General features: G+C 33.5%; 1 pseudogene; it reads right to left on the bottom strand.

The window, feature by feature from the left end:
- Positions 1-2482: 2482 nt before the first annotated feature.
- Positions 2483-4877, bottom strand: LOC149151651 (exocyst complex component SEC15A-like; annotated as a pseudogene).
- Between the last annotated feature and the right edge of the window lie 3588 nt (positions 4878-8465).

Raw genomic sequence — 8465 nt, forward strand, 5'->3', positions numbered from 1 at the left:
AAAATGTCTATAACACCTCTAGCACAAGACATTGAAAACCTTTCACCCTCTCTTCTCACCCACAAACTCTAGAAAATAAATTCAGTCCAAACATGATTCCATGTTAAGTCATCTTCATCAACTAGCTCTAGTGGGATAATAACAAAGAAAAGGTTTTGTTGAAAAACAGGTAATTGTATAGTAAAGACTTAAAGTACTAAATAAATATTTATAGAGATATTCATCTCTAGCCAAGCTATCTCAATTTTGTAGTAGTTATTGCCCTGCAAAAAGGTTACAATTTTCACATTTTAGGCTTTTGGGTATCGATGCCTTTCAGTGATCATCCTTTATGTTTCAATTTTGAGTGTGTCATCGCCCTGCAATGAATAGTATAAAACATATTGAAATATCACAAGGCAATAGAGGAGAATCAAGATTTGTTTATAGGATTATTTGTGAAGCTAATAAAGCTGATCAATGCACATAACTATTCAAACTCAATCAAAGAGGGTCAATTGAGTGAAAGAGTGGAGTTAATGAAGATGGAAAATGATCTCTATAAAATAGTGAACCATGGAAAAATAAAGTTACTTGAGATTTATGAAACTAGACTATGGATTCATGGAATTGAAATTTGAAATTAACGAAGGAGCTAGATATGCCTTGTTGTAGCAGGAAGTTGGAACCACAAAATCAAGGGATTCTACTGAATCTTTTAACTGTAGTAAGCATGTGATTTTGGTGTAAAAAATCAACTTGCTATTTTTTTGATACTAATGGATAGCATGAGGTTGTCAAGTAAATATTCACCATCCAAATGAGAAGATTGTTATAATGGAAAATTCCATGAAAACAGAGAAGCATACTTTGAACAAATTATTATAGTATCTTTTCCAATAGGGCTTCCAGGATATCTAGACCTAATGGAGGAGGAGGTGTTCTATTCTTATCAGAACCCCACAAACCCCTCTTCAAGTGTGGCATGGGAAGGCCTTCTAATAAGTGATAACCTGGGCCATCTCAAAAAAGAGTGGAGAAAGGTTGTTATAGTAAGGGAGAGAAGTGAAACAAGGAATAGAAAGAAACAATCATGTACCAGTAGCTGCTCCTTGAAAAACTATTTTGATGATATTTGCCAAAATGTAGTTTCTTGATCTTGAGCTAGACGGTTTGGTATTTAGCTTATTAGTATTAAGTGGGGATGAGATATTTGCAACAGGGACATGAAGACAAATACAAGAGAGGTGCAACGAGGCATAGATGGGAAGCACAAGTTTCTTGGCATGAAGAAAAGTAAGGACGTGTAAGAGTGAAAAGGATACTGGTAAATTTGAACAGTTTAAGACTCAGAAAGAAGAGATGTAATATTGGGAGTAGTGTTGACTACATATCAAATGGGGTTCTGCCCCATAAATTTCAAAATCACAACCTTCAGTTTGATAAGACTTTCATACATCATTTTATCCTACAAGTTTCCACATTGGACATTGCTCTTATAGACTATTTGATAGTTGTAAGTTGGATGATAATTTACCACAGTCTAGGGGACTGTATATTTAGTCATTATAGCCCTTTGCGGGCAATCATTACCTTATACATACAACAAAATCATCATTACAATTTAATTTTCTATCCTTTTTATATTATCTCAAATACCAATTATATTAAAAGGAATTAATATGATTCTAAAAGATACATGACAAATAATAATGTTGGCTTGGTAAGGCTAGGCAAAGCAACACTCCTGAAGAGGGAAGCTTCGACAATTTTGTTCATACATTAACTAATTTGAAAATCTTGTGCTTAGAAGTGATATAGATTCAATAGCCATGTTCTACCAATAAAAAATCCCCACCCTTTCCCCTCTAAAAAATACAAATATAGATTTCAATGATCCCAAATTCTTTTTCCATTCAAGCCTTATTCAAGAACAATTGCCTCCTATTTGGTCAAAGGCTTCTAGAGTATCTTTTGTATTTATGCACCTTCTTTCATTTTAAATCATAAAATGGTTAATTTTTCTAAGTTTACACATATTTTAACAAATTAAAGGAATTCTTGATGCTCAGTTCCATTGATGAAGATACTTGTTGACTGCACTTTATAGATCAGCCCTGCATAAATTGATTTAGGACCATATTCAAAGGGTTGTCGTAAGAAAGGAGGTTCCTATGCATGTAATACAAATAAATATAAAATGGGAAGTAAAAACATAAAGGGCGAGGGCACAACAATATTGCACATTACATAGTAGATCAGAAAGAATATTTTATTAATGATATAATTCATCTGTCTCATGGGCTAATCTCTTGAATTTACCGATGCCTTCAACTTTTGTAGCTAGAAAAATAATCCATACACCAAATAGTGTTTTTCCTAAACTCTTATTGCTATAAACCTATAACATGTAAACAAACTTTAATCTAATGACACAAGAGCATGAATAAAAATTAAGCATCCATTGTTTCCAATAGTGACTTGAAAGATACCATTGAATCCATTAGTTGAAATCTTCCAATCTCCTTACTAATGTATCCATGGACCTTTTTATGGGATTTTACTTCAAACTCCTACCCCACAAGCTTCCAAATAGCCTTTCAGGTGCATCTTTGAATTTTCCAAAAATCGTTGCAACCTTTCTATAATCCAAACCACTATAGTGTTTCTCCCTTATAACAGGGTTCATGAATTTCTCTAGCTAGTTGCTCAATAAAAGATTAACTGGCTGTCGAATTCCTACTAGCTAGTCCTTCAAACTTATAGCACCCTAAAGCTCACTCAAGTTAGTGTTGTGGAATCTCTCATCGACAAAAGACTATAGCACTCTTAAATCATTATTAATACCCATTATATAATCCATATTGAATCTTTTGACATTGTCCCTCATAAGTGTCACCATGAGGTAGTCTGATATGTGCTTCAACACCCACCTTCCTACCTTCTCCAAAGAATCCAATGGTAATATTTGTTGTGTTGTATAAACCAACATCTCCAACTAAATTACCACCTCATTTAAATACTCACTACCATTTTGTGGAACTTCTTTTGGGTTCCAATTGATGTTGTCAGTTACAAACATAAACTTATCCACCTTGGACTTACTAATCTCAACATCGCTTCATGTGTAGCATCTTAAGAGTTCTTCAAGACAATTCGAGCTGACAATGCAACATGCATCATTTCCACCACACACGTAGGAATTCCACAAAATTGGATAGCATGTTGCATAAAAAGTCACAAGGTTGCTACAAAACTATCATATTGACAACAATATTCATGGCATGAGATACCCCCAACATGGAAATGTTGATCAAAATCTTATCTAGATACTTGTTCACAACTTAATAGAAGACCACGTGACCTCCATATGATAGACAACTCACAAAATCCTCTATGAAAGACCTCACAATGTGACGACAATCAAGCACTGTAGCAGAGAAGAATTCAATGTAAGCGGAATCAGACATGATATCTAATGTCTATAAATGGAATGCCAACACATTCATGTTATACTCATACTCTTTTTTCATCACCATCTTCTCATATTTTCTATTAGCAAGGACATCATTAGTCTTTTTTCTACATTAATTGAGAAGAATTTCATGATATTAATCTCGGATCTTCTCCAAAATATCAAGAAAAGGACCCACCTGGTGGCCATATCTTCTCAAATTCAAATAAGGTAGGCTGACATAATCCTTGATAAGCATAAGATTGCTTGCAAACTGAATACACGAAAACTGATCCTCTAAAATATAGCTCATCTTTGCTACAACTGTATCTGAAATCATTTCCACCCAGGAAGTGGAGATTAATCCTCCAACCATCCTTAAGACACAATATTCGACTATGGAAAACACAAAAATCTGAGCAAAGAAAAGCTGATGTGATTCTAGAAAAGGATGCACTAATGAGACTTGCAAATCTGAGCAAATAAAAGTTGATGTGATTCTAGAAAAGGATGCAGTGATGAGACTTGCAAACCTGAATTAAGTTGCAGCTGATGATTTGTATAGTATTAATCCCAAACGTGATCTTTGATCCCAAGACAAGTTTGGATATGGTGTGCCCTATAAACTAGAGTGATGTCTAATTTCAAAACAAAATCAACAACTTCTGTATCCTCATTGTCTAAAGCATATACACATTCCCTTACACCTGACTTGCTCTGTTCATTTACCTGTTTTTTGTCGGCCTCACAAATCCTCTTCTCTCTGCCAAGTTGAAGAAGCTTGCCTGATTGCCAACTAACCAATTTCTTTAACAATACTCCTAATCTTCATCATATATTCATTGAATTCCCTTTTCACTCTTTTATTGATGTGGGATTTGATTTTAGGGATCTTCTTTTCTAGCATTTTTGAAGCACATTGGTTGGAATTCTGGGAGAATAATCTATTTCTATTGATTCTAAAGTTTTCAATGTGGGATAGTAACTATTATTTTTAACATGTTGGTTTCACTGACAACTCCATGGCTTGTGCACAAATTTTTGATGAATGGATCGATTCTGTTAAGTTTTTCTTAATTGCATAAGCTTCTATAAGCTCTCCAACTTTAGTGAACAGAGACTTATCCACTTGTTGAAGCTTGTAATTATCATTGGTAATCACATTATTTAACTCATCTGAATCTACTAAAACCCCACGGGGCTCATCCAATGCATGGATGAATTCCTCATAATGAGCTTTACATAAGTCCTCTATTTCAATCTCCTTTTTCTTGACAAAATATTTGAGTTGATGCAATAGAGATTATGGTTTCCCAACCTCAAATTCTTGTCTAAGGATTGAAGCCAAATCCTATCCATTATTGATTGCAGAGGATAAGGCCAATTCCTCCCCCTTGTCACCCCCATTATCTACCATACCTCTCCTCTTGGTTTTAGTCTGCATTTTATCATATGTGCATAATCTTCATCTTCAAAAGGGTCATATGGTCATCGATTCTAGTTTAGAAAATTCAACTGTTTCCCCATTAAAATCCCCAAACATCCATTGCCCTCATATCTGGATGGGTTAATTGATCATCGATGCCAGTTTATAAAATTCAATAATTTTCCATTAAAAACCCCAAATGTCATTCCCCTTGTAGCTGAATGGAAAATAGGTGAAAAATATCACAAAACAGGAATTATTTCTTCATTCTATATATTTCATTCAAATTTTCAAACCCTACATTAATGAGTTTGTAATAATATGGAAAATAAGTGAAAATATCACAAAACAAGAATTCTTTATTCATTATATAATTTCATTCAAAGTTTCAAACCCTGGATTAATGAGTTTGTAATGAACGAAACCACAGAGTGAGGTGAAAGAAATTAACTATTACCTGGATCTCCATTTGGGTAGATGGTTTTTTTACTGACCCAACAAGGTAGAATATCCCGTACACAGAATTCAAACCTGAAACCTGGCGCATCCACCTATTTTCTTTAAGCAGTGTCAGAGATTCCAGCAACCACTCCATTAAATACCCCTATTCCTCCCCTCTCTCGTTTACCTACCTGGAACCTTCCAACATTTGGTGGTCTGCAAGTTTGGTTAAGAATCCATGATCATTGTGGTTGCTTGGCCGATCAAAACATGTTGATGCTAAATACTACGGCTTAAGAAAACACAACACTAATTTTTGGAGGGAGAATCATGATTTCCAACTAACCTAGGAAGGAATGGAAGGCAAAATAGAGTATTTTTCATTGTTTTCTCTTTGATATTGAATTGGAATGTCACACTATAGGTCACAAATTTTCCATTGTGCATCTATTTTACAAATTAGCGGATTGAGATGATTATTCAATTATGTGATTTCTGAAAAAATAGCCCCATTTTGTTTAGTTATTTGGTTATCAAATTCATTTTGTTGTGTTATTTGGTTATAAACTTGATAAGAAATGGTATATTATATTATTATAATGTTATTTGATTATAAATTTGATAAGAAATTGTATATTATATTATTATATTATAAATTTATTTATTTATATATATCACACAATGTTATAGCTTCAACTTCAAATTGGCATAGTATGTATATCTACATAAATTGTAGAGGTTAAACTATCTTTATTTTAGGAATAAACAGATTTTATATAGCAATTTGGTTTGTGGCTTAATTGTAACCTTAAAATTAGATTATTATTATTAATTAATTAATTATATAAATTTTTTAAGGATTGACTTAAATTTATAAGTTTGAAAGGATTAAGTTAATTTTGTAACTTTATGAGTTAATTTTTTAGTAGACATATTTTTTTTTTGGACCATAAATTTACTAAGAAATTGGTAAAAATTCCAAACATCAACGTAGTTTTAGCATGATTCAAGATGTGTGTATAGTTGAATGTCATATCCTCTAGCCACCCCATGCAAAGGCATGTGATTGTTCTTCTATCATGATTCAAAATGTGTGTATAGTTGAATGTCATGTCCTCTAACCACCCTAGGCAAAGGCATGTGATTGTTCTTCTAACTCCAACACTTCAAAATTCCAAATTTCCATTGTACTTGGTTCTTAATTCCGTAATTAAGAAACTTTGATACCAATTAATAATTATGCTCTGCATATAAACAAATATGCAAGCTTGACATCCTATATAAACATGTGTAGTTAAGGTATAACCAACAAAAACATATTATGCATCACATTTACCATAATAATAGCAACAAATACTAAATACAAATTACACGTAATAAACCACATTAAGGTATTCATAAACATGAGAATACCTATCTTTGTGAAATCATTATTTGGTTGTTAAGTAAGGATGTTCCTCCCAATATTAGACATGGTTATTCTAGAACTCTCAACAACATGCCACCCACTGCAATTATGCTTGGTAAGTATTGCATCCCCTTCCATCATTATTTTTTGTCCTAATAACGGGGCATCTAAGAAGTTCGCCTACCCCTGCTCATGAATATTGATACTCTTAATATGTGTCTCCTTTGTTTCTCTTAATTCCCATCCATGACATATGAATCCTCTCACTCTATCTCTTTACTATCTAAATCGTACCCCTGCATAAACACTTGAATCCCTACTCGATTCTCAGGACATAGCCTCCATACTTTCAAAACCTCGCCAATCATATATTTTGTAAGGGTTTATACCTTGAATCTAACCCACATTTCATCGGCGAAGTGTCATTTTAATTTCCCAATTATGAAGCATGAAATCGTATGAGTTTACTCGTGAAATTGTATGATTTTATTGATGAAATTGTATGAGTTTATTGGTGAAATTGTATAAGTATATTTGATGAAATCATATGTGTTCACTTGGTTGAAATCATATATATTCATTTGGGGGAAATCATATACATTTATTGGTTGAATTCATATGCTCCATTAGTTGAAATCTTAATTGAATCATATATCTCATTACATAGCACAATAAATCCTTGAATTTGTGATTTATAGAGAATACTCCTTTCCACTAAATCACAAATTGTGATTCCAGTGTATACTTAGAGCCTCAATGGTCTAGAAATGTGATTGGTGACTAGACTGGGCATCTTCCCTCTCTTAAGTTGCAAATCACATTTACAAGCCTCAATGATGTGAAGATCCAAATATGTGACTAGACTAGGCATCCTCCCTTCCTTAGAGTCGCAAATTTCATTCTCAAGCATCAATGATACTAGGATTTGAGTCTATGACTAGAGTAAAAGGCCTTTATTCCTCAAGTCACAAATTGCACTTCTAGTCCTCAGTGACATTGGAATTTGGATTTGTGACTGAGCTAGAATTTAAATATGCGACTTGCCTATAAACATTATTTGAAACTAGCCTATGTTTTCCATTGCTGGTGAAATATGCAACCTAACCCCGTTGTCTCAAAATTACAACCTAAACCACTGAATTTTTTCTTTCCAGACTTGTAATAAGTAATCTAACATTTTATGTCTACATTGAATATTTTTTAGATGTCAGGTACAATTAATTTGGATTTCCTCATCATATCCTTTTCTTCTGGAGAAATGGTTCCACCCATCATAAGAGGATCTGACAAAAGTTTTGGTAGTGTGGAAAGAAACATAGGAGTTGTGGACAACCCTCTTAAATTTCCACTATATGGTGATACTGCTTGTTATATTGACAAGGAAACAAAACTTACTTGGGGTGACATCTACTCAAAGTTATCTAGGAAGGATATTCCATAGGATGAGGAAGATTTTTAGGTTTACATTAATGTGAATAAGTCTTCGTCGTACATAGTTCCCACACACCCCCTAGTCTTCCCTTGTGCACAGACTATAGAATGGACTCTTCAATATACATATGATGAAAAAATTATTATAAAAAGTGATCAAGGAGAATTAGTGGCATCATTCATAGTAGTTGATATAGAAAATTATTACAAGCTTCCCAAACCTCAAGAGACTTTCAATACCATGTGGTTTGCTAGCTTTGATGGATCAACTAAAGATGTATTGAGGTCTTGGTAGCAAGGGACAAGTAAGTTTAGGCTCAAATAAA

Source organism: Pinus tabuliformis, chromosome 9 (genome assembly GCF_031772625.1).
Source record: "Pinus tabuliformis cultivar Carrire ecotype Pingquan chromosome 9, CPIR1, whole genome shotgun sequence".
Lineage (NCBI taxonomy): Eukaryota > Viridiplantae > Streptophyta > Pinopsida > Pinales > Pinaceae > Pinus > Pinus tabuliformis.